The sequence below is a fragment of the Balearica regulorum genome, chromosome 16, assembly GCF_011004875.1.
Source record: "Balearica regulorum gibbericeps isolate bBalReg1 chromosome 16, bBalReg1.pri, whole genome shotgun sequence".
NCBI classification, from domain to species: Eukaryota; Metazoa; Chordata; class Aves; order Gruiformes; family Gruidae; genus Balearica; species Balearica regulorum.
Window position 1 is genome coordinate 1,214,876 of NC_046199.1, and position 21,931 is coordinate 1,236,806.

General features: G+C 58.9%; 1 protein-coding gene across 17 annotated transcripts in view; it reads right to left on the reverse strand.

The window, feature by feature from the left end:
* Window positions 1–21,931, reverse strand: part of EPB41L1 (erythrocyte membrane protein band 4.1 like 1) — a 69,158-nt gene that overhangs the window by 33,414 nt on the left and 13,813 nt on the right. Inside the window, exon 3 of one of the 17 annotated variants that reach the window (XM_075768226.1) lies at window positions 19,534–19,713. The exons of the other annotated variants lie outside the window; for them this stretch is intronic. The gene's annotated coding sequence lies outside the window, so the exon portion shown is untranslated. The remainder of the gene's footprint in view (window positions 1–19,533; window positions 19,714–21,931) is intronic. 17 annotated transcript variants of the gene reach the window in all.

A 21,931-nucleotide genomic window follows, 5' to 3' on the forward strand; every position in this document is an offset into this window, starting at 1 on the left:
GGCTTGCCAAGGTCCCTCTGGACAGCATCCCTTCCCTCTGGCAAATCAACTGCACCACTCAGGTCGGTGTCCTTCACAAACTTGCTGACTTACTGTCCTTTACAGAGAAAACACATCTCACACCACAGCTCGTGTCCCACCTCTGACGTTCAGGTGTCCTCAGCACAATGGGGAGATGTGAAACCTTACCCAGAAAAACTGCTAAAACTGGCTCCCGGGCGTGGGAGGGGACAGACAGGAGACAAGGGAAGGGACGGACAGAGAAGACAGAGCAAGTCATCCTGCGCCTCCCGCAGCCGGGCTCAGCCTGCCCCAGAGCAGCCCTCTCCCACGACCCAGCGGGCAGTAACACTGCTGCTGGCCGTGCAAGCGCTGTGCGGTCACCGCAGAGGGACTTGGTTCACACCAAAAGAGTCAGGATTTCACCCCCCTGCCCCACGCTCTCCAGGCCAGAACAGACAGGACAATCTGCCACCGGCCCCTCAGAAACATCAGCTCAGCTTCTAACAGACCCCACTGCTCGGCCAGGGCACGAGAAGATTTCAAAGGTCACCAGCGGTTTATTTTTTCCGCAGAGGAAACAGGGTTGCTGTTTTTCCACAGCAAATTCAAGCAGCTGCATGCTCCCAGCTCCAATCCCTGTGTGGATCATTCCCAAGCACTTCCGTTTGGATTGCAGTGTGTGAACTTCTAATCAATGTGAAATCTCTAAAATGATAACCATCACTTTTGGCCAAAAACTTGCTGAGTTTTTCCCTCAAACTTTCTAAACTTTCTTCCAAACTATTTTTTCCCCGCACTAGAAAGCACTGATCCTCGAGGAAATTATGGGGTTGTTCAATTATGGGTGGCAGGCTGGGAATTCATCCCACCTCTCCCAGCCAGCCCTACTGTTGCATATTAAGCTCCGACACAAACTTTCTGACGATGTGAAGCAGCCTGACCCAGGGACCCTAACTTTCAGCTGAAGCAGGTGAGAGCATGACCGAGGAGTGCCAGAGTAGAAGAGCCCCAGCAAAGGGCTCTGGCAAGCCCCCAGGGACCATCTCCCTGCTCCCAGGGTGGCCTGGCTTCTCCTGCCACCCTGCTTTGGGATCCCACCCAGTGCCCCCACTGGGCTCCCCAGCACCACCCGTCCCCACGCCTCAGTAGGGAGATAAGGCTCAGCAAGGGTCTGCTGAGCCCATCCCTGTGGCATCACTCCTGCCCCAGCAGCATGGAGGAGAGAGGAAGGAGCCTCTCCGTGCTCCCGGGGGAGGAGCAGGGAGCCACACGGTCTCTCAGCTTGCAGCCGAGCTGGGAAAGCTCCAGTCCGCAGCATGAGGCTGCAAACTCCTCGCTGCTGGGATAAAAGGGTCAGGGAGATGCCCCGAGGGAGACGGGGCTGGCAGGGAAGCCAGGGACCCCGGGGCACAGCACCGCTGCGGCTGAGCCCTGCAGATGTGCACAGTCCCAGCGCAGGCAGCGCAGGCAGGGGAGGGGGGACATGCTGGCACCGTCACACTCCCGGGCACAGCCACAATGGCAGCATTTGGGAACCTGTGGGGAGTTGGTGCCACGTCCACGCGGGCAGTGCTGCTGCCTGGGATTCTCTGCCCACCCTCTTCCTGCCCATGGCGGAGCTGAGCAGAGGTTGGGAGCACGGAGCGGGGGCTGCCTGCAGCACTGCCACTTATCCCAACACTGCCCGCAGCAGCGTGGGCAGTGGGGCTGGGGGGCTCGGGGCTGGCTGGGCACCGAGGGTCAGCCTCAGCCTGGCAGCACCAAGCCCCAGGGCTCGGGCCAGCAGCACGATGCTGCCATCCTCCACCACAGCCTGGTCACCAGCACTGGGGGCTGCTGGAGACCCAGCCGTGGGAGAAGGCCACCGAGGCTGGCATGACCACCAGCACCCTGACCGTTCCCTCTGCCAGGCTGGGGGTGCTTAGCACCCTGCAGGCACCTGCAGGACTCCGTAGGGACCTGAGCAGCCAGTACGACCTGTCCCAGCCCCTTCTGCCTCTTAGCAAGCTAGATTTCTTCCTGTGGACCTTCCTACAGCACTCAAGAGCTCCAAAAGCAGAATCCCAGAATCCCAGACTGGTTGGGGTTGGAAGGGACCTGCGGAGATCATCTAGTCCAGCCCCCTGCCAGAGCAGGATCACCCAGAGCAGGTTGCACAGGATGGTGTCCAGGCGGGTTTGGAATCTCTCCAGAGAAGGAGACTCCACAACCTCTCTGGGCAGCCTGTCCCAGGGCTCGGTCACCCTCAGAGGGAAGAAGTTTTTCCTCGTGTTCAGGTGGAACTTCCCATGTTCCAGTTTGTGCCCGTTGCCCCTTGTCCTGTCACTGGGCACCACTGAGAAGAGTCTGGCCCCCTCCTCTAGACACCCACCCTTTAGATATTGATAAGCGTTGATCAGATCCCCTCCCAGGCTTCTCTTCTCCAGGCTAAACAGAGCCAGAAGATGTTTATTATGGGAGCATCTCTGTGCCTTAAGCAGGAACTACCCCTGAATTAAATGCAGAAAGCACACTTCCAGACAGGGAGAAGCCAGTTGTGCGGAGCACTTGCCATTACACAGCACTTTCTGGATGCAAAACTCAGCTCCTGGTGCCCCATCTCACAGGACAGCCCCCCATGAGATCTGAATGTGAGGGGCCACAGGTCAAGAACGGACACGGGTCTCAGCATGCTGCCACAACTGCAGTGAACTTCACTGAGACCAGTGGAAATGCTGTCCCAAATCATAGAATCCCGGAATCCCAGACTGGTTTGGATGGGAGGGGACCTCAAAGCCCATCTGGTTCCACCTCCCCACACCCTCCACTAGCCCAGGTTGCCCAAAGCCCCATCCAACCTGGCCTTGAACACTGCCAGGGAGCCAGGGGCAGCCACAGCTTCTCTGGGCACCCTGTGCCAGGGCCTCAGCACCCTCACAGGGAAGGATTTCTTCCTAATACCTCATGTAAATCTCCTTTCCTTCAGCTTAAACAATTTAATTTATTTCTAAATATTACCCTCAGCAGGAGCAGGACCCAATCCTGCAGGGCAGGCAGCCTTCCCAGGCTGTCCCAACCCTTCCCAGCACTAGCCTCGCTTATGCATATTCCCTCGGGAGCGAAGCCAGGGCCAGAGCAGCTCCCGTGCTGAGGCTGGCAGCTGCCTGGGCAGCAGCTGGCAGAGGTCGGAGGCAGCAGGCGCCATCTCCCCAGACCCTTCCTCCGTGCAGGGTGCTGGCTGAGGGATTCCTCTGCACCCACGGTCCCTGGTGCCACGTGTCAAGCGCTACCCCAGTTTTCAGCAAGGGCTTCCTCATTTCTGCTGCAGATGGACCCAAAGTGGGCTGGGGGATGTTCTCCTCAGGGCAAACATCAGGTGAAATGGCTGGAGCTGGTCAGACCTCCAGGCTACTGAAACAGGCACATGGGAGTGGTGACTGCAAAGAAAGCCTCAGCAGGATCAGAGGTGGACCTGCTTGTCATGCCTATAATCTCCTCCCATCATCTTCCTGCCTGCTCCTCCTTCCCTTAGTGTTTTCCTCTTCTCTCCCTTCAAGCTGGAGTGTGGATTCACGGCTTTCCCAGACGCTCTGCCTCCGCACTTCACCAGCACATCCTGGCTCCAGCCTCCGCAGTGCTCCCCTCCCAGAGCCTCTCCTTCCCTTCAGACGGGGTTTCACCCAAGCCCGCTTCCCCCTTCCCATTCACTCCCTACTGCTGAGCTGATTTTCAAGGCTGAGCACCCTCCTTTGCTTCAGGGCTCTGCTTCCCCCCATCGCTCCCTGCTGAGGACACTGCCCATCCACGATGCTTCAGCAGTGAAGCATCACTTCAGGCACAAGTCTCTGTGCAAAGCTCTGTGCTGAGTGCCCAAACACATCTCCCCAGGCTCCAGTGCAACTGGGATGCACAGAGCTGGGTAACAACCAAGCACCCTCCTCCCTTGCCGCTGCGTTTGGCAGCTGCCGAGGGCCTTGTGGGGCTGATCCTGGCAGCAAAGCCCACCGCAACGCTGCAGGACAGACGGCTGCTGCAGAGACAGTTGGGGACAGGGAGCAAGCTGGGCACAGGGAGCAGCCCACGGGGGTGGCAGCAGCTGCATGACACCAGGCAGGGGGTCCAGGTACTTGCCACCTCCCAACAACAACAGAGAAGCTCACCAGGGCTGCAGCATCCAGCGCCCTGCCACGGGGAAGGGCCTGAGCTGGCAGGGGACAGGCAGGATGAGAGCACAGGCAGTGTCATGCAGCCATCCTGGAAACCAGAGAGGAGCCCGGGCAGGGAGTCCTGGGTATCGTCCAGGGACACGTAGAAAGCCGACACGGAAAGCGGTCCCTGAAGCCCCGGCAGCACGCGCACCCCTGAGCCCTGCTGTCACCCAGCCCTCAGCCCCGGGCACTGGGGGATGTGCAAATCCCCAAACCGCTCCGCAGTGCGACGGGCAGCGCAAAGAGCTCTCCTGCACTGCTCCGCAGCAAGGCCAAAACCCCCCATGAGCTGCCCTGGTTATGGTGGGGGGGTGGGGGGGATCAGAAACACAGGGTGTCCCCAGCTTCTGGAGACTGCACACCACTCCTCCTCACACAGGGCTGGCAGGGGCAGGGATCTGCCCTGCCCCAACCTTTCCCCAGCTGGAACAGTATCCCATCTCCCCCACCGGGCTCCAGGACCTGCATCCCACCCAGGCTGCTCCCCATGTTGGGCACCCGCTGCCAGCTAAAGCCCAGAGCATCCCGCAGGCAGCCAGCAGCACCGCAGAGCATCCTGCGTAGTTGTCTCCTCAGCAGTGGGGCCAGCCCTACCTTGGTGCCAGCTCCCCATGCCTCCAGCGCAGCTCGTCGCTGCCAGGCTGCCGTCGCGTCCGAGGCAGCGCTTTCTGCAGAGCTGCCTCTTCCTCAACCCCAACACCCCCGCGCAGTGATTGATGTGTACCGCAGCCGAGCTGGGAACTGGGCTGCCTTCCCACCCCACCGCTGGGCTCCCCCCTCACCGGGAGCTCCGTGCCCACACCGCAGGCCCTCGGAGCGGTGGGAGGATCCCGTGTGGATGCTGGTGCCAGCCCCATCCGCCCCCCCTTGCCTGCAAACACCTGAGTCATCCCGGGCCAGGCACTGGAGAGCCGGTGCAGGCTGTGATCCTGCCAGGATCCTTCCCCGTGCATGTACCGGCAGGGAAGGAGAACTCGGCTCCTGCACTGGCTGCTCAGCAAGGAGATGGCCCCGCTGTACATCTTCATCCCGAGTTAATCCGGCACTTTCCTGCATCGCCCCCTCCCACCTCTTGCGTGGGTCCTAGGGCAGCAAACACTGCGCTGCCTCCAAAACACGTACCCAAGCACCCCACTCGCCCACGTCAGCTTGGAGATGTGCCAGCAGCGAGAGCTGAACAGAAGCTCTTTCATTGCCCCTGTCCACAGCGAGGTGCAGAGCACGATACCCAGCACATCCCTGCCCACAGGGCACGTGGGTCCTTGTCCCCCCCTTGTCCCCTGGGAGGGACAACACCACAGAGCCACCACTGGGGCTGGGTACTGCACCGCAGAGGTGCCCTGTACCCTGTAACGCAACAGCACCAAGTGCTGACACCGCAGGGACGGATCCTGCCTTCAGTGAGGTGGTGGAAAACCCCAGAGCACAGGCAGGGGCACCGGCAGAACAGCCGCAAGATGGCAGCGGGTGCTGCCCAGCACCTCATACCGGGGCAGCCCCGGGGTGGGCAGGCAGGGCTGGCTGCAGGTCAGGCAGGCAGCTGCAGGCAGGGACTCAGCAATATTTACTAGGTGCGGCCATACTGGCAGAAGAGCAGCACTCAGGTACCACCAACCAGTTTGGACATATGCTGATGAAAACTCCAGAACACACCAAGCCATCAGAAGCCCCAGGGGAAGAAGCACAAGCCAGACAAAGTCTGGCAACGTGCTGGCAGACTCCCAGCAGGCTCCTGCTGTCAGGGTGCAGGCACCCACCCATGTGGTCCAGCCACACAGAGCCTGACCGTGCTGGATGCAGAGAGAAAAAAAACCCCACTCAGCCCCAAGTGCCCAGCTGCTCACCAGTATGACTTCTCAAATGGTATCCACAGGTTGGGATGCTCACGGATCATCCCCACACCCATGAACATCAGCCCTGGGGGAACCGGCAGCACAGGGACCAGGTCGCAGCCCTGACACCCCTCCCCAGGAGCCCCCCACAGAGCTGGGCACCGCTCGGCCAGGGAGCTGAGCTCCCGCGGGAGCAGCACTCAGGCAGCCCCACACGCGAGGGGGTTTCAGCCTGGGCAGCCTCAACGACATTTCCAGCCTTGAACCCCACTGTGGGGGGTGCAGCCGTGGGGGTGTAGGGCTGGGAACCACCAGTTCTTGGCTGCTCTGTACCTCTCCCACTGTGGTCAGGGCTGGCGTCACCAATTTCCAAGCACCCACAACTCTAAAACGTCCTTGTCCAGAGCTGCCCCATGAACAAGGAGGAGGAGACCCAGAAAGCAGAAGGAAGAGTCAGCCCAGAGCTGAGAGAAGAGATGAAACACAGACAGGAAAAGGAGGGGGAAAGGGAAAGACGGCAACAAAGACCCCGAGACCCGAGCCATGCCTCAGATTGGACCTGCCACGCGATAGGAAACACCTAATTTATCATGTCAGGAGCAACCCCCCAGCCCTGGCTCAGCCAAACTTCCCAGCCCTGGGGAGCGCTGCCCAGAGCAAGAAGGAGCAGGACCTGCTGCTGTCCCCCGCCCGGAGAAGCGAGCAAGCTAGCCTGGGGGGAGCAGGCGATGACCATGGGATGTCCCCACCTCTGCGATCAGTGCTGAACCCCATGAAATATCCCTGTGTTGGCTCCATAAAGCAGCTCAGGGAAAACAAGAGCAGAAAGAATCTTCCCTCCATCCCTGGCAGGAAGCAATGATGCACCAAGCTGGAGGCGCTTGGGCCCCAGGGTGCTGGGCTGGAAGGGACCCACTGCACTCGCTGCCCACTAACAGGCACAGAGGTGTTTCTGATTAATTTGGTAGGAATTAAACTTGGGGGGGGGGGGGGGGGAAGAAGGGCTGGCAAAGCCAATCCCTGCCCTGGAAATGCTGGAAAATCCATTGAAAAACTTTACCCAAACTTGCATTTTTTTTTTTAAAAAGTACCTTTTGATGACCACTAGCACTGGGCACATCCCTCACGTAAGGAAGGCTTGCAGAGGACAACCCTGCCCGTATTCCGGCATACACGTGCCTGCCTGCAGGGACGGAGGGGAGCGCTGGGGTGCGGCGGGGTGCCCGGGGCTGCTGCACAGCCAGCCTGCCCAGGAACCAGCTGCCCCTCCACCGTGCAGCCCTAGAGTTGAAGGGCCGGCATAGCTCGGGGCCGGCATGAAGGGCTGTCCAGAGCAGTGGGAGCATGGTGCTGGGCCCCGCGCTGCACCGTACCCGTGCTCGTGGCTGGCGCTCTGGCCCACAGGGCCACAATGGCTTTTCCCGCTCGGGAAGAGGATGGCGGGGCCGAGGGGCTGCAGGGATCCAGACCCACCAAGCGCTTCTGTAGCGTCAGCGCTTTGCCTCATGCTGGAGAGAAAGCACCTTCCTCCCTCTGCTGTCCCCCCCCAGGGCTGCCCCAACGTGGGGTTTGTGCCCCCCTGCCCCAAACCCGCACCGCAGGAGTGGGGGATCGTGGCGCCCGTCACCCCAGGAGGCTTGGGCAAGCAGGGGAGGGTGGCAGAGCTGCGCCGCCATCACCTTGCTGCTGGGCTTCCTGTACGCACCGCCGGCACCCTCCACAGGCTGGAAGCTCGCCCAGCTCCTGGTGGGGGAAACTGAGGCACGTGGGGATGGTCACACAGCAGCCATGGTGATGTTCGCTCACTGCCTCCCACCCTGGTGGGGATGGAGGCTTTTGGGATGGGCCTCATCCTACAACCATTCCCCTGCCCATAGCCTGCACCCAGCTCCAACTCAGACCTGTCACCCCCGCCGGAGGGGCAGGGAGGGGTGGGCAAAGGAGGAAACACGATATTAATCCTCAGAGTGCTTCAGATCCAAGCAAGGGTTGATCTTTACTTTTCACCTCCTGGCACCAGCGGTACCCCGCAGCTGGTCACCCTGCGCAGGGACACCGTGCCCCTGCTGCCCTCCCTCCACAGCCCAAGCAGGAGCCAGGGGCTGCGGCACGCTATGCCGGTTCCATGCCCAAAGCGGTCTTTTCCAGAAACACCCCACTCGTCCACATCACCATCTGTTCAGCTCTGTCCTCACACTAGCAAAAAAGAGCTCGGCACCTACCTCAGAGGTTCGCACAAGCACTGGAGGGGCTGTTGTTAGAATATTTCTGGGTTTTAACCCAATTCCCCCGCTTTTGGGATGCCTGGCTCATGCTTTCTGAACGCCTAAAGACACCAACGCAGGCTTCGCTCTGCCTTCTCCCCGTCCGACCCTCTCCCAACCACGAGGGGGAACGCATGGCCAGGAGAGCGGAGCAACGGCAGCCTCGCGGCTGCGCAGCCGTGAACCACATCCCCGCCAGTGACAACTGATTGAAGCAGGATCAGGACCCTAAGAAACCCCAGAGCGTCACCAAATAAGATTAAATAACAAGAGCACGCACAGCATGGCCTCCCTGCCCATCTCAGGGTTTGACATCCCGCTAACGAGCCGGGTCGGGGGTACTGACCCACGGGACAAGGCCAGCTCCCCCGGGAAGGAGCAAACCAGCCTGTCTGCTGGTGAAGACCCGCAGCTCCAGCGAGGAGCGGGTGGGCAGAAGAGGAGGAACCCTGTCCTGTGCACGGAAATATCGCCCCCCCTCCCCGCGGTGCAGCGGCTTCCCAGGCTGGCACAGAGACGGACACGCACCCTCTGTGGGTGCCCAGCCACGGCAGAAAAGAGGTTTTTAGCTTTTTCCAAGGCAAGGACAGCTCTGAGGCCTGGGAGATGTTCAAGCCTTGCAGGTGATTATCAGAGACAAATGTTCTAAAGGCCAGATGGGACCAAAGAGCGATAACAGAGAGTGGGGAGAAGAAAAAGCAAGTCGGCTTGAAACCACCATGGGGTGGGAAGCAGCACAAAAGGCTTCCTTCATCAGCTCCGACCTTCCGCAGAGAGGACACCATGGGACGCTGTGGGGACTCAGACCACGTGGGCACATCTGGGGCTGCCGTGGAGAAAAAAAAATAGTGCCGAGGAGAAGGTACCTCGGTCCTGCCCCAGGAGCGCAACGGCGCTGCGGGATGCAGCCCAACCCCCCCCAGCTGCCCCCCCCCCCCCCCCATGCTGCCCACACCGGGGTCCTGCCGCCTCCCACCACCGCAGAGGGCAGGACACGCTGCGCCATGTCCCTGGGTCCCGCGGGACGGTGCGGTGCCCCGCTTGTCGGGGAAGCCTCCGGGGGCTTCCTACACCGGCCAGGCTCACTCGCATTTTCCAGTTTGTCTGGGATGGTGCCCCGGTGCCTGGGATCCCCAACGACCCCCCGGGCATGCCCAGACCCGGTGCAAAGCTCACTGGGAGACGTGCTGGCCAGATCCGGGGCTCTGGCAGGCACCCATTGCGGGAACACCCCGCTTCACCAGACCTCGAGGGCAAGGAGGAAAGGGGCCCCCAGCCCTCCCCACCCGCCACAGAGGAGGCAGGGAGGGGACAGGCCATGCCCACAAGCCTGGAGGAGCAGGAGCAGAGCTGCCCCAGCCCCTGCGCTGCCCTGTGCCCACCTTCAAAAGTTCCACGTGCTCCCAGCCCCCCTCTCCTCTCCCATCAGCTCCGCGCCAGGTCGTGGCCCCTAGAAGCTGGGACGCCATCTCCCCCCAGCCTCGTCCCAGCTTTGCCGCGACACAACGCGAGAAGTGCCCGCGCAGCAGAAAACCAATTCTTGGGAACAGAGTCACTCCAATTCCCTTCCACTTTATATCCTTTATCCTTCCCCTGTTTGTCTTTCAGCAGCAATTAGCTCTGCTGGGCTGCTTTCCCTGCCTGTTTTATATTCAGGATGCATATATAATGTATATATTACATACATTAACGCAGCATCATCACCGCACAGTCAAACATGCCGTGCACCACCACTTCAGAAGGTCTGAGTCCCAAAGCCACTGTGACGCCGGTCCCCAGCGGTGCCTGCAGCGACTGGCACTGCAGTGCCCGTTCCTACACCCAAGTCCTAAAATATACATGTGGCAGAGCTGGATTCCAGCTGCTGCGGGAAAAAACTGTAACTTGGAAATTTCCACGCTCTGAAGCATTTCACAGATACGCAAAAGGACCAACAAGGTGTCATAGGAGCTTGAACAAGTCACAGGGCTGAGCAGGAGCCAGAAATAGCAACCAGGAGCCTGGGCAACGCATGCTGGAAGGACCGCGGTGTGGGCGGCCAGACACTTTCCCATCAGGCTGCCCCAGAGCAGAAAACAACCTTCAAATGGTTGTTGGAGATGGATGGCAAGAGGTCCACAGCCTTGAACAACCTCTCTCACCTGCCTCAGACTCTACTTTGCTAAGAAAATAGTTCACTAGTCTGGCTTCAATACATATTTTCAAGCAACTGCATTTGTCTCCTCGCAGAGCTGGGGAGAACCTGTCCTTTGACATCTGAGTGCCCAGACACTACGGACACCCAAACTGGGGACAAACGGAAAAACCCTCAACGACTTGCAAAATGTAACCAAAACCCCCCACCACCACCAACATCAGGCTTCAGCCTGCTCTGCAAAAATCCATCGGGAGAAGGAAATCAGAGGCTGGAAAGCACCGACCCGGACACGCCTGTGCTGAGGACGCAATACTTCAGCCTCCGACCTGGCTGTGAGCTACAGCATCGAGGACAGGGCCAAGCCCCTCCAGAGGGTTACACCTGTGGGCAGTTCTGACAATTTACATCTCAGGGTAAGGGAATCTGAGCCCAAAAAGGACACGGAAAGATGCCCAAATAATATTCTTGAAGTATAACAATGGTACGTGTCCCTCGTCCTCGAGTCGGTTCACGATAGCTCAGTGGATTTACAGTTGTGCCAGATGTGCTGGCAGTCACCTGCCTGCCACCAGGAAAAGGGAGGCAGGTGACCCCCACTTTTAAACCGAATTACAGAAACACGTGCTCAGCCAGGAGCCCTGCAGCAGGGTTTGCAGCACCAGAGATGTCTCCCCACACACGCACAGGAGGAGGGAGGTCGTCTCAAACTCCCCGCCAGGTCGCAGGGGCTGCCCGTGCCAGAAGCAGCACAGCAGGAGCTCCGGCCAAGCAGGGGATTGTGTTCCCAGGTTAGGACAATGATGACTGGATGCAGCCACCAGCTCACCAAGGTGACAGGGCACCAAACCCTGTGCCCTGGCTGTTGCCGGAGAGGTGGAGCTCCCTTTGCAGGCAATGCACATCTCTCTCCAGCTCGGTGCTAGCGTACCTCGCAGCCAGGCTTGGGAAACAGCGATAAGATGAGGGAAAACATCTTCTCTCCCCACTCTTGCACTGCCCTCCTTCCAGACAATTAATTTCAACCCTGCACCAGCCTGTGGCTGTCTTGCGGCGCCGCTGTGAATCATCGGCAGCGAAATGCTGACTCACAGAGGTGAGGCTCCGGATGCGGCTGACGCGGGAGCCCTGGTCCCCGCAGCCTCCAATGCGCTCGCCCCTGACAACGCTCCTGCAGGTCCCCGCACCGCCTCTGCGAGCCCCAGGGAGGCCGTGGCAGCCCTCCACTGCGGCGGGGAGGTGATGCTTCCAGAGGTCATTTAATCCCCCTCCGCTCGACACAGGGAGCAGCTCCATCCATACCAGCCCGAGAAGCCTTTCATAGTTCCCTGTGATGGAAACTCCTCTCCCTGCATCACCGCCTGCACCAGGGCTTTATCCTCACCACAGTAGAGAGGTATTCTCCAGCATCTCACCAAACCTCCTTCCCTGTAGCTCCGGGCTGTGGCTGGTCCCTGTCCCGAGGAGCGAGGGCAGAGCTCCTTCTGCCTTTCCACTATTTCGAGCTCTGCAGCTCCCCACCGTCCCCAGGCCACCATGACCCCTCCACGGGAGCAGCCCTGCAGAGAGCTGGTGCCAGCTCAGCCCTGCGTGGAGGAGAAGGCAACAGCCATAGTAGCTCACTCAGCCCAGGGACAGCAACCCCCTGTGGCCACCACTCAACCAGCAGGACCTTTGGCCTCCTTGACAGGACAGTGCCTTCCCAGGTCCATCAGGTTCCAGCCTTGGTCACCCAGAGGTGATCTGAAGGTCCTCCGAGAGCAGCAGGTCTACAGAGTCTCTGAACCAAGGCAAAGACAGCTGCCCAGGGAGGTCCTGCAGGACCAGCCCCAGGAGCTCCTCTCTGCTTAACCCTGGAAGAGCAGAAAACAGCTGGGCACAGAGCACTGCTGGATCCAAACCGAAAGCATTCGATTCCTCCTCCAGCCATCAGGGCCTCGGCTGTGCCATGAGGGTCTGGTCCATGTGCCACAGCTGGATGGACCGTGGGGTTCACCTCTCGCCTCTGCCTGGCTCCTGCAGATCCCTGTTAGCTGGGACAGAAAGGCTTTGTGATCGCAGTGCTGAGATTCGCCATCTGGTACGTAACCACAGCTTTCCGGTACGTAACCACAGCTTTCTAAGACCCCTCATGCCCGCACTCCTGTCTCAAGCCCTCTCTCTACATTCCCTCTTCACGTCCCACTACTTTCTCTGTGTTATTCAGATCAGTCACACAGATGGATGTTTTAGCATCCAAGTCTTCCTCCAGACAATCACAACCTCTCCTGATGCTCTCCATTTCCAGTAAAGCAGTTTCCCCCTCACCTCACACCAAAGGCATCCTTCGGTTCCCGACGACCTGGCTCCTCTGCCCAGCAAGCGCATAGATGTGCGCACAATGGGCAGGACGAAAGCACAAGACCACAGGCACCACATCCCCTAAGCAAGACTCAATTGCTGCAGAAGCAGCAGGGCACTTGGGTGCCAGGAGAAGCTTTTGTGCTCACCCATCCCCTGTCACTACCATTCACCTCATCCAGTCCTCCGTGCCACTGTAAGGTGCTTGCATCCCCCCATCCACCCATGAGTCTTGCACCGCATGTCCATCCACGTCACTGCATACACGTGGAGTCTCACGGCCACGCTGCCCGGAACTCACCCTTTTCCCATCTCCCCCAAGCCTGCTCCCTCCCACCTGCTTTGCCAGGAGCATTTGGAAAGATGTCAGACCAACATAGCATGATGTTCTCCTACCCAGCAGGACGGTGAGAGCTCAAGTAGGTCACACTAAGAACATGAAGGATAGCGCGAGCATTCCCTCTTCACCTCAGATACCTTCTCACCAGCCTGTGAGCAGACCTCACGCTGCCCCGAGTGAGCTGTTGCCTTGTCCTCCCAACCAGACCAAGGCCGGCCCACCACATGACAGCACAGCATCAGGAGGACCCGGTCCTACCACAGCTCCTGCCTTCAGGTGAGGAAGAGCAATGAGGTTTGAGCCCGCTGGCGGAGGAGATCACCACCAACTAACCACAAGAGGCTGCTCCCAGTGAAACTGCAGGGACACGTCAGCTCCTCTCCCCCCAGCACAGACGTCTAGCCCAGAGCCTGGCTGGAGATGGAGGGCAGGAAGGTCTCATCAAGGCTGGCTGGACCAGTCCCTTTCTGAAGACAGGCCCAAGCCTGCCCTACAAGCAGGCCTTAAATCAATGTAGGGCTTTGATGGCTACTACAGACACCTTTGCCCGGAGAGGTGGTTGCTTTCCAGCCCTGAGCAAGCCTGGCAAGCTTGGGCTCTTCAGTTGGAGTGCTCTGCAACCACTGACCTGACGGTCCTGAGGGATGCTGAGCTGGGGAAAGGGAGTCAAACCCAGGGCTGAAGCAGCTGCTGAGCGCCATGATGAGAAGCAGACAGTGGCTCTTCAGTGACACGACGGTCAGGCTGGAGCTGCCACGTGATGAATTGGATCAAGTGGGGAAAAATATAAGTGTAAGGGCAGCAAGGATGAGACGACCCTGCAGCAACACAGTCCTGCGAGGGCAGTGATCCTGTGTAACACCTCCACAAGCTTTGGGATCCACCACGTGGAAGGAGCCCACGGCACAGGGCTCTCCCACCTCTCTGAATGGGGCTGGCAAATCTGCTCTCCTGCAGCAAGCTCAGACTTAATTGACACGTGTTGAATCTGTGTTTGGGCAATTATGTTTTCATATTATGTCAGCAGTTGCCAAGAGCCCGGACATCTGCTTGCTCATCATGTGCGAGCCAGGCAGCACAGAGACATTTGACCCCGGAGCAGGATGCTGGGCTTGTGCAAACATAGCTGACAGGCAGAAAAGTGCCTCCCCCGCCACAAACCACACTGTCCTCTGGTGGCATCACCTTCAGGAGATGGACAGTGACCTGCTGCCCGTGGTGGCATCCCCTGCTCCTGGGGTAATAAAGCAGCCTGAGCTTATTTCACCAAATTACACTCCAGAAGCTGGGTTCAGCTTCCCTGCAGCTCCCAAGGCATCATGCCATGGGTCAAAAATGAATCATGAGAAAGTTTGGCGGGGGCGGGGGAAATAAAGCAAAGTTAAGAAGCCACGGAGCTCGCAGGGAGAGGGTAGGGCTGTCCCCCAAGTCAGCCTTGAGTTTGAGTTAGGCAGCAATGGCAGCTCACCGCCTCCCCAGCTCAGCTGCCAGCGTCGAGAGCAGCCAGGGCAGAGTCCATCTCGAGAGACCAAACCCTCCGTCCAGCTTGCTCACGCCACACTTTGGCCCCAGCCCTTCTGGCATCAGAAAAAAAACAGGGAAGAGGAACGTGACCTCTGCTACGTCCTGGGGAGGGGGGACAGAATGGGGTGGAGGCACCTCCTCCTCCGAGCCTGCCAGGATGCAAAAGCTGCACATCCTCCTCCCTGCTGCCCTGCTCCCGCCACGCACGGCGGCGCACAGTCATTTTGCAAGACCTGGTCACTGTTTGGCCATTTTAAACAAGGTTTCACTCCTACCCTTTCGAGTGAGGCCTCCCAGCTGAATAAATAAGTTCAGGAATAAAGTGCTGTGACCCCTCGCAGCAGACAGCTTGGGAAGCCAAGAAACACCTTCCAGACAGCGTCATTAATACGCAAACTTAGATCTCTCGACTGGTGGGTCAGGAGAGCGGTGATTCAGCCCTTGCAAAACCACCCCGGATTTCTCCAGATGAAAGTGCAGCCCAGACACCACCCATCAGTGAGATGAAAGAGCCGGTGCAGAATGCAACCCCTAGCCACCCCCCGTCCCCTGGTTTGCTCGCCCTGCTCCCGGAGGGCCACGTGAGCACGTGGGTTGGGACCAGCAGCACCAGCCACAGCATGCCACATGCCATCACCAAGCCCGGATGCTGCAGCATCGTCTTCTCAGCAGACCACGACTCACCTGCTTAGTGCTCTGGGGATGTCTTTGCTTTCCTCAGCAACCCCAGGTCCCTCCAGTCTCACCCCTTTTCACCTCCAAAAGCCAAGGCCGATCGATGCTCTTGGCCGTGCCAGGGCCCTGCCTGCACCCGCCCAGCCCAGCCCTGGGCACCAGCACACTTTGGAGGTGCCAAAGGGCCAACGCTATTCCGGAGCTCCCAGCCCGATGCCCTCCCACTTCAGCAACCTGCCCCTGACAACAGCCCCTCGGTAGCACAAGCAGAAATGCCTGCCTGTCACCAGCCGGCTGCAAACCATCCCCTGCTCCCAGGCAGAGCCGCTGCCGCACGTCCCGAGAGCCATCCCTGCTGCCCACCAGACACCCACCCCAAAGCATCTCCAAACCAGCTCAGCAGGCAGATGCAGGCAGGCGACGAGGACGGCCTCGCTGCCTCCTCGGGAAGAGAGCCTGGCGGCAAGGCTGCACCGCACCAGCACCATCGCTGACTCTCAGGGACAGGGGCATGTCCCCACAGGGAACGGCTTGCCAGTCCCCCCCCGAGCAGGGACAGCCACACCGCCATACAGCACCGTACACCAGTACGGTCGCACCAGCCCGCGGGCTGACGGGGACCCCAAAGCTCAGCCCAAGCCCAACCCAGAGCACTGCTCCCACCAGCAGCGCGGCCGCTCGGGAGCAACAGGCGCAGCGAGGACAGGTCCTCATACCCGGATCCGGCGGGAAACCAGGCAGCCCCTGCGCAAGAAACCGTACAGCCACCAACCCCCCTGCCACATCACCCTCCACTGGCTGCCCGCATTCTGCCCACTCCTCCAGGAAGGAGCCTGGGGGGGGGATGTGGAAGTTCTTTAAGGCTTCGTGCAAAACCAAAGGTTGCACAGCTTGCTCCCTCCTTCACGTCAGGCAGCCCTGTAAAGCCAGGAATGTGCCTCTTCCAGGCAAACACATACCTTTTAAAAGGCACGCTTGCACTGTCAGCAGAGTTTGGAGCACACTAGGAGCAATAAGGCATGAGATTTATGATACAAGGGTGCACACGGGCCATTCAGCTCTTCCAGCAAAGGTTCAACAAGAAGCACAGGCTGTGGGCAGTAATATTACAGGAGAGGGCAGGGGAGAAAGCAGGTTGCTTAACGTTCGGCGCAGAACATCCTCTAACGTGATGGCACATGGTGAACCAGCCCTGTGGATGCACTGAAGGGTTTCAGTCACCACCCAGAGCAACCTCCCCTCCTCCAGCCCCCGAGCAGTCATCGGCACAGCTCCTTCCCATGCTGCAGGATGTCATTTGATCCAAAGACTTTCCAAGTGCCTTGAAAGTACCCGGCATGGGAAGGTCATAAAGAAAAGGCACCCACGGCCACAACTTACGCAGGCAGGGACCCACCCTGAGCAGGGACACCCAAGCAGCGCAGCCACTGACACCTCCCCAAACCCTTCTGTACCACCCAGCCTTCCCCCATCTCAACACAACCACCACCTAAGGAGGACCAAAGGCACCCAAGCTCCATTGCCACGTCTGTCCCAGAGGGGAAACACGCTCCCCCCCCAGCATTTCACAGCCAGCCCACCCTGCATCCACAGCCCCCGGTCCAGCCAAGGGGCTGCACGTGAGCCACAGGGTGCAGGAGCCTTGGGGCTCCCCACTTTTTGCCCTGCTCTGGTGCCAAATGGCAGAACCAGGAGGGAAGCAGCACTGAGCTGGAAGCCCCAAACAAAAGGGTCAACAGAGCTTCAAGAACACTTCCTTCCCCAAGGTGAGGGTGTCAGTGATCTTGAGCAGAGGAACCCCAAATTAGGGTTCAATGATGCCCAGAGACACCCTGGGATGCCCTTCTGCCCCAGGACAGTGTGGCGCAGCCAGTAAAACCCCCCACTGCGCTGCCTGGGGACGATGTGGGCAATGCCGGAGCAGACAGGCAGCGGTGGATGCAGCTGCGCTGGGGATGGTACCCAGCAAGCTCCACCTCTGCCGGTTGCTTGGCGACCAGCATCCCGCAGGAGCCACCTCGCCTGCACGTCCCTGCTGGCAGCACTAGCTCTGCCGCAATGGCTCTGGCAGCGGAGGTGAGAGCAGAAACCTCCACCTGGTACCCTCCAGCTTCCCCCTTCCCCCGGGGCCTGGCTGTGCTGGGGACACGCTGCGCTCTGTCCCTGCGCCCCGTCAGCCCCCCCGCCAGCCCCTAGCCTTGCCTCAGACCCAAGGCCTACAGGAAAGGGAGCAACACTTTTCAACGAGACAGACCTCCCACCCCAAGTCCAGTTGCTGCCTCCAGAAGCTGATAAATGCTGGAAAGGGAAAGGAAAAGGACAAGTGGAAACCGCTTCACGCCATCTGAGCCCATCTCAAGCAGCCAGCCTGGCTGACCAGGAATGAGCATCTCCTGTAACACCACACAACCTGCTTTCCCAGGGACACCGATGCCTTTGAGCCACCCCACCCTGTGCTCTAGTCAGCATCATCCCTCACAGCTTGGCTCCCTCCTAGCAAGTCCCCAAGCTGCAAAGGGCAAGTCACAAGCCTCAGCATCACTGCTGCTTCCCAACTGATACAGGCCAGCGTACTTGGGAAAATCCCTCCAAACATCTCAAAATTGCTTTGCACGGAAGAAAATGCTACAAGTTCGTGGGAAGAAAAGCAGCAGATCAGTAAGTAAAACAGGCAGGAGCTGGAACTTGAGGAAGAGAATTGTTCTTGCAAACGTCTTTTTGGACACCGCCTGCAATTTATGCTGCTGTTCATCTCACTTCTGAGTGAAGACAGATTAGCTGGCTGGAAAGAGGAGCAGGAAATTGCTATATTAACCATGGAAAATCAAGACCAGAAAATAGACCTTCTGGGGCCTCCTTAAGCTATCCCCAGCATTGGTGTCTCTACCAGAGGTCCAACCTCTCGTGGGTCAGAGCTATAGAGCAAACCAAGCTTTTCCCTCACTTTGCCACCTGGAAATCTGATTAATCATCGGTGCTGCAAGAAATCACTGCGGTCACCAGCACATCGCCCCAAAGTCTCATTAAAAAAACTGGGGGACTTCCACAACCTTTCAACCCTGCCATAACAGCCTCGTTGCAGCCCGGCACTGGGTGCCAGCACCGCAGGAGGCCAAGCCTTGTGCCTTAAAGTAGCCCAAGGTACCTGCAGCTGGGTCTCCCAAAGGTCCCCACCTTCCCCTGGACCCGCACCCAGGGCCATGCCGAATGGCAGGAGAGATGCTCCTGGCTGGCGTGGCCCAGCATCCGATGCCCAGCTCGCTCACTGGCATCATCAAAAACAAAGGTTCTTCAGCGAAGCGGAGTAGAGTATCTTAGGTGCGTTGGGGTTTTCTTTAAGATATGGGAAGCAGATATTTATACAACAAAATTCCTACTACTATAGGTTTTTTTAAAGCAAACAAACAAAACTCCAAAAAAACCCCATTCTTCTTTGAATACAGGTTTAATAAGGCACAGAGGACTGGTCAAAGGCACCATCAGGGCCAGGGCAGGCTGCTCTGCTAAGGCGCACGCCGTGCTCCTTCGTGCAGCAGGCAACCAGCTTCTGCTAGAGACCAAGCTGCTGACACCTCCTCAAGCACCGGCTCGATCTGGCCCTGAGCCCACAAACAATGCCACCGCTTGGGATTTATTCCATTTGCTTTGTATTATTCCCAAATGCAAAGCTTAAAATTGCTCCCCCGCCCCCCCCTCAACTGACAGTTGAAGTCTGATCTACCCCTCAGGTGCAGGCAGGTCTCTGCCAGTCGCAGGCAGCAGCGCTTCACTGCACGCAGGCAGCTGGCTGGGTGCAGGTCTGCTCCCACTGCCCGGACCCACACCAGCCCACGCTGTGCCCGCAGACCCCATGGAGGACTCCATCCCAGGTATGACACCAAGTTTGCCACTTAATTTTAACCTCTTCCATCCCTGGCACCGCTCCTCCGCTTCCACACAACCAGATGCCAACCCTGCCAGGGGCGCGGCAGGAATCAGAGTCATTTAGGTGCTGCACAGATATAATCCTGAGAAACAGCTGTACAAACCCATGCCAGGCTCAAAACTGGGAGAGATGCACGGACACCCCCCCGCTCCCACTGCAGGACTGCTCCAGCCTGGTGTTCCCCCATCCAGCATCCTCCAGGCCTCACCCCAGGGGGGACTCACCACGCCAGCCAGCATGAGGCAGACATTTTCTGGTAAGCAAATATTGCTGGTTTTCCCTCGCTCTCCCCCAACCCTTCCATTTTACCTCTCGGACAATCCTGAGCAGTTGTTTTTCTCGGCTGTTTAATCTCTCTCTAGCTCCCAGAGGATGTACGCTTAGTGCCTGCAGAAGCTCATCTAGCTTTGATGTGTCTCAAATTCTACCCCCAGGCAGGTGACGTGTATTCAGGGAACTTGGACAATTAAATGATGACAGAAGGAAGGGCTGGAGGAGAAGTTTTAAAAAAAAAAAAAAGAAAGAAAGTAAATAAAGGGGGGAAAAAAAGCAAACCTGAACAAAGCCTCTCCTCCCTACCACGCCCAAGGGCAGATCCCCACGGTGGGCAGAGCCCGTGGTGATCACCAGTGCCTCCTGCTCTCGTGCTCAGAGAGGAAGGTCCCAATCCATAGGGCACAAATCCCTGCTCCCAGCACAGATGGGACACAGGGAGCAGGACCCCATTGCCGCAGCTGAGCTGGCCCTGCCACGGCACAACCCAAGGGAGAAATTTGTGTCCCGGACCTCCTGCCCTCCCTCCCAGCTAAACCGGGCAGCCTCAGCCAGCACTGGGGACACAAAGCCAGTGGCGGCTCCCAGGCAGATCTGGGCTCAGCGAGGTCCAGCCCAGGCTGACCCCTCCGTCCCACAGAGCCCAGCGTGGCTCCAGGGCTGCCGGGCACGGAGCAGCGACGCCACGGCTGCCACAAGCACGAGGCTCCAGCGCTCTCACCACAGCATTAGGGGAACAAGAGGGAAATGCCTGGCAGCCGACCCCGATGGGTTTGCTGCTTCCTGCTCCAGACAGTAGGCAGGACACCCGTCCCACAGCTGGGAGGAAGGTGCATGGGGGGAACAGCGCAGGCAGCTGCCCAGGGCTGGGCATGCAGGCGGAAAGCACAGTGGTCTTGCCTGGACCAGGCGTTGGATGGGTGACGGCCATGTGGGGACGCAGGCAGGGCTGTAGCCCTGGCAGAGCACCAGCACGCTGTGCTCACCCCCGAGCTGGCATGGCACCACATGCCTCTGCTTGTCGGTCTCTGGTCACTCATCAGGGACCTGAAGGTGGCCCATGATGAGTGCCTTCTAGAAGAACAGAGAAGTCTAGACTTTCCAAGAGATGGAGCTGCCTATCTCAGACATCAGGTGGATGAGCTGAGAGGTGGCAAGGCCACCTGCCACCCCAGACAGCCTCTCAGCCCCCACCAGCATCACCCCACCGGGGCCAGCACAAGGGACACACTTGAGGATGGCTCTGGGGCGTGGGTCCCTGATCCATGCCAGAAGCACCCACGTTTGTCCAGCTCTCCCCAGCCTGCCCCAACTTCGGGGCATCTCTCCAGGGCACCGGTGCAGCCACAGCCACCAGGAGCCACTGGCATATGGGCCCCATCACCAATGTCTCTTGGTGCGAGGCAGCACGCGCACCACTCAGCACTGTGTCCCCTGCAACAGCATCAGGGACAGCCACTGGGGCTGTCACAGGTGGCAGCAAAGGGGTAGGATGGCAATGCACCTGGCACGGCCGCAGCATCCCCCAAGTCTCCCCAGCGGCTGAATGTCTCCGTCTCCCCGGCAACACGGGTACCAGCGCCTTCTTACTTGCAGCTGAGCGGTCATGTGCAGCAAAAGCCACGCTGAATCTGCAGCAGGATTGCAGCAGCCCTCTCCTTCCCTCGCCCTCCTGCCCTCTCCATCCAAAATTCATCATTAAAACATAACCTTGTGGTGAGGAACAAGAAGCATCATAAGGAGCAGCAGCAATCCTGCTCACACCGCCAACCACTACCGCCATGGGACTTACTGGGCACCGCTGGGCTTTCGGCTGGAGGAAAGCGGAACCTGCGCAGCAGCTACATGCAGAGCACCGTACGCCGTCTCAGTGCCAGCTGCCTCAAATGGCTTGGGCCATCGCTTGGACATGGGAGAAGGATGAGCATCCTCCAGGTAACACCACTGCCAAAGAGACCCAACCTCACTCTCCATCCAGCACGTTTGGTGGCCTTAGAGGCTCCAAAAGCTCCTCACTGCAGCAAAAAGCTCCATCTGGTGCCCCGCCAGCTTCCGCATTGCCCTACCAATGCAGGTGGGGAAGGACACAAGCCAAGACCTGAGTCTTGGGGCAGCATATGGCTCCATGAAGAGCTGGCCCTTTCCAGAGGTCCCTCAACAATGCCACAGTAGAGAAAATACCAGTCATGCTGAGGACTCTCGCAGCAAGCTGCAATGAGGGGAGCCGATCATGACCCATACAACCTGTTGGCCTCCCACCAAGCAGCTCTCAGCACCTGCTCTTGTAGCTGCTGAGGATGGGAAGTGGTCCAAACACTGTTTAACTTCTTCAGCAAAAGGGAGGAAAACCAAGAAAGGAAAATCAAAAGCCTCTAAGCCTCTGTCCCACAATAAAGGGGAGAGCAGCAGGGGCTGTGGGGGTGCTGGGCTGGAA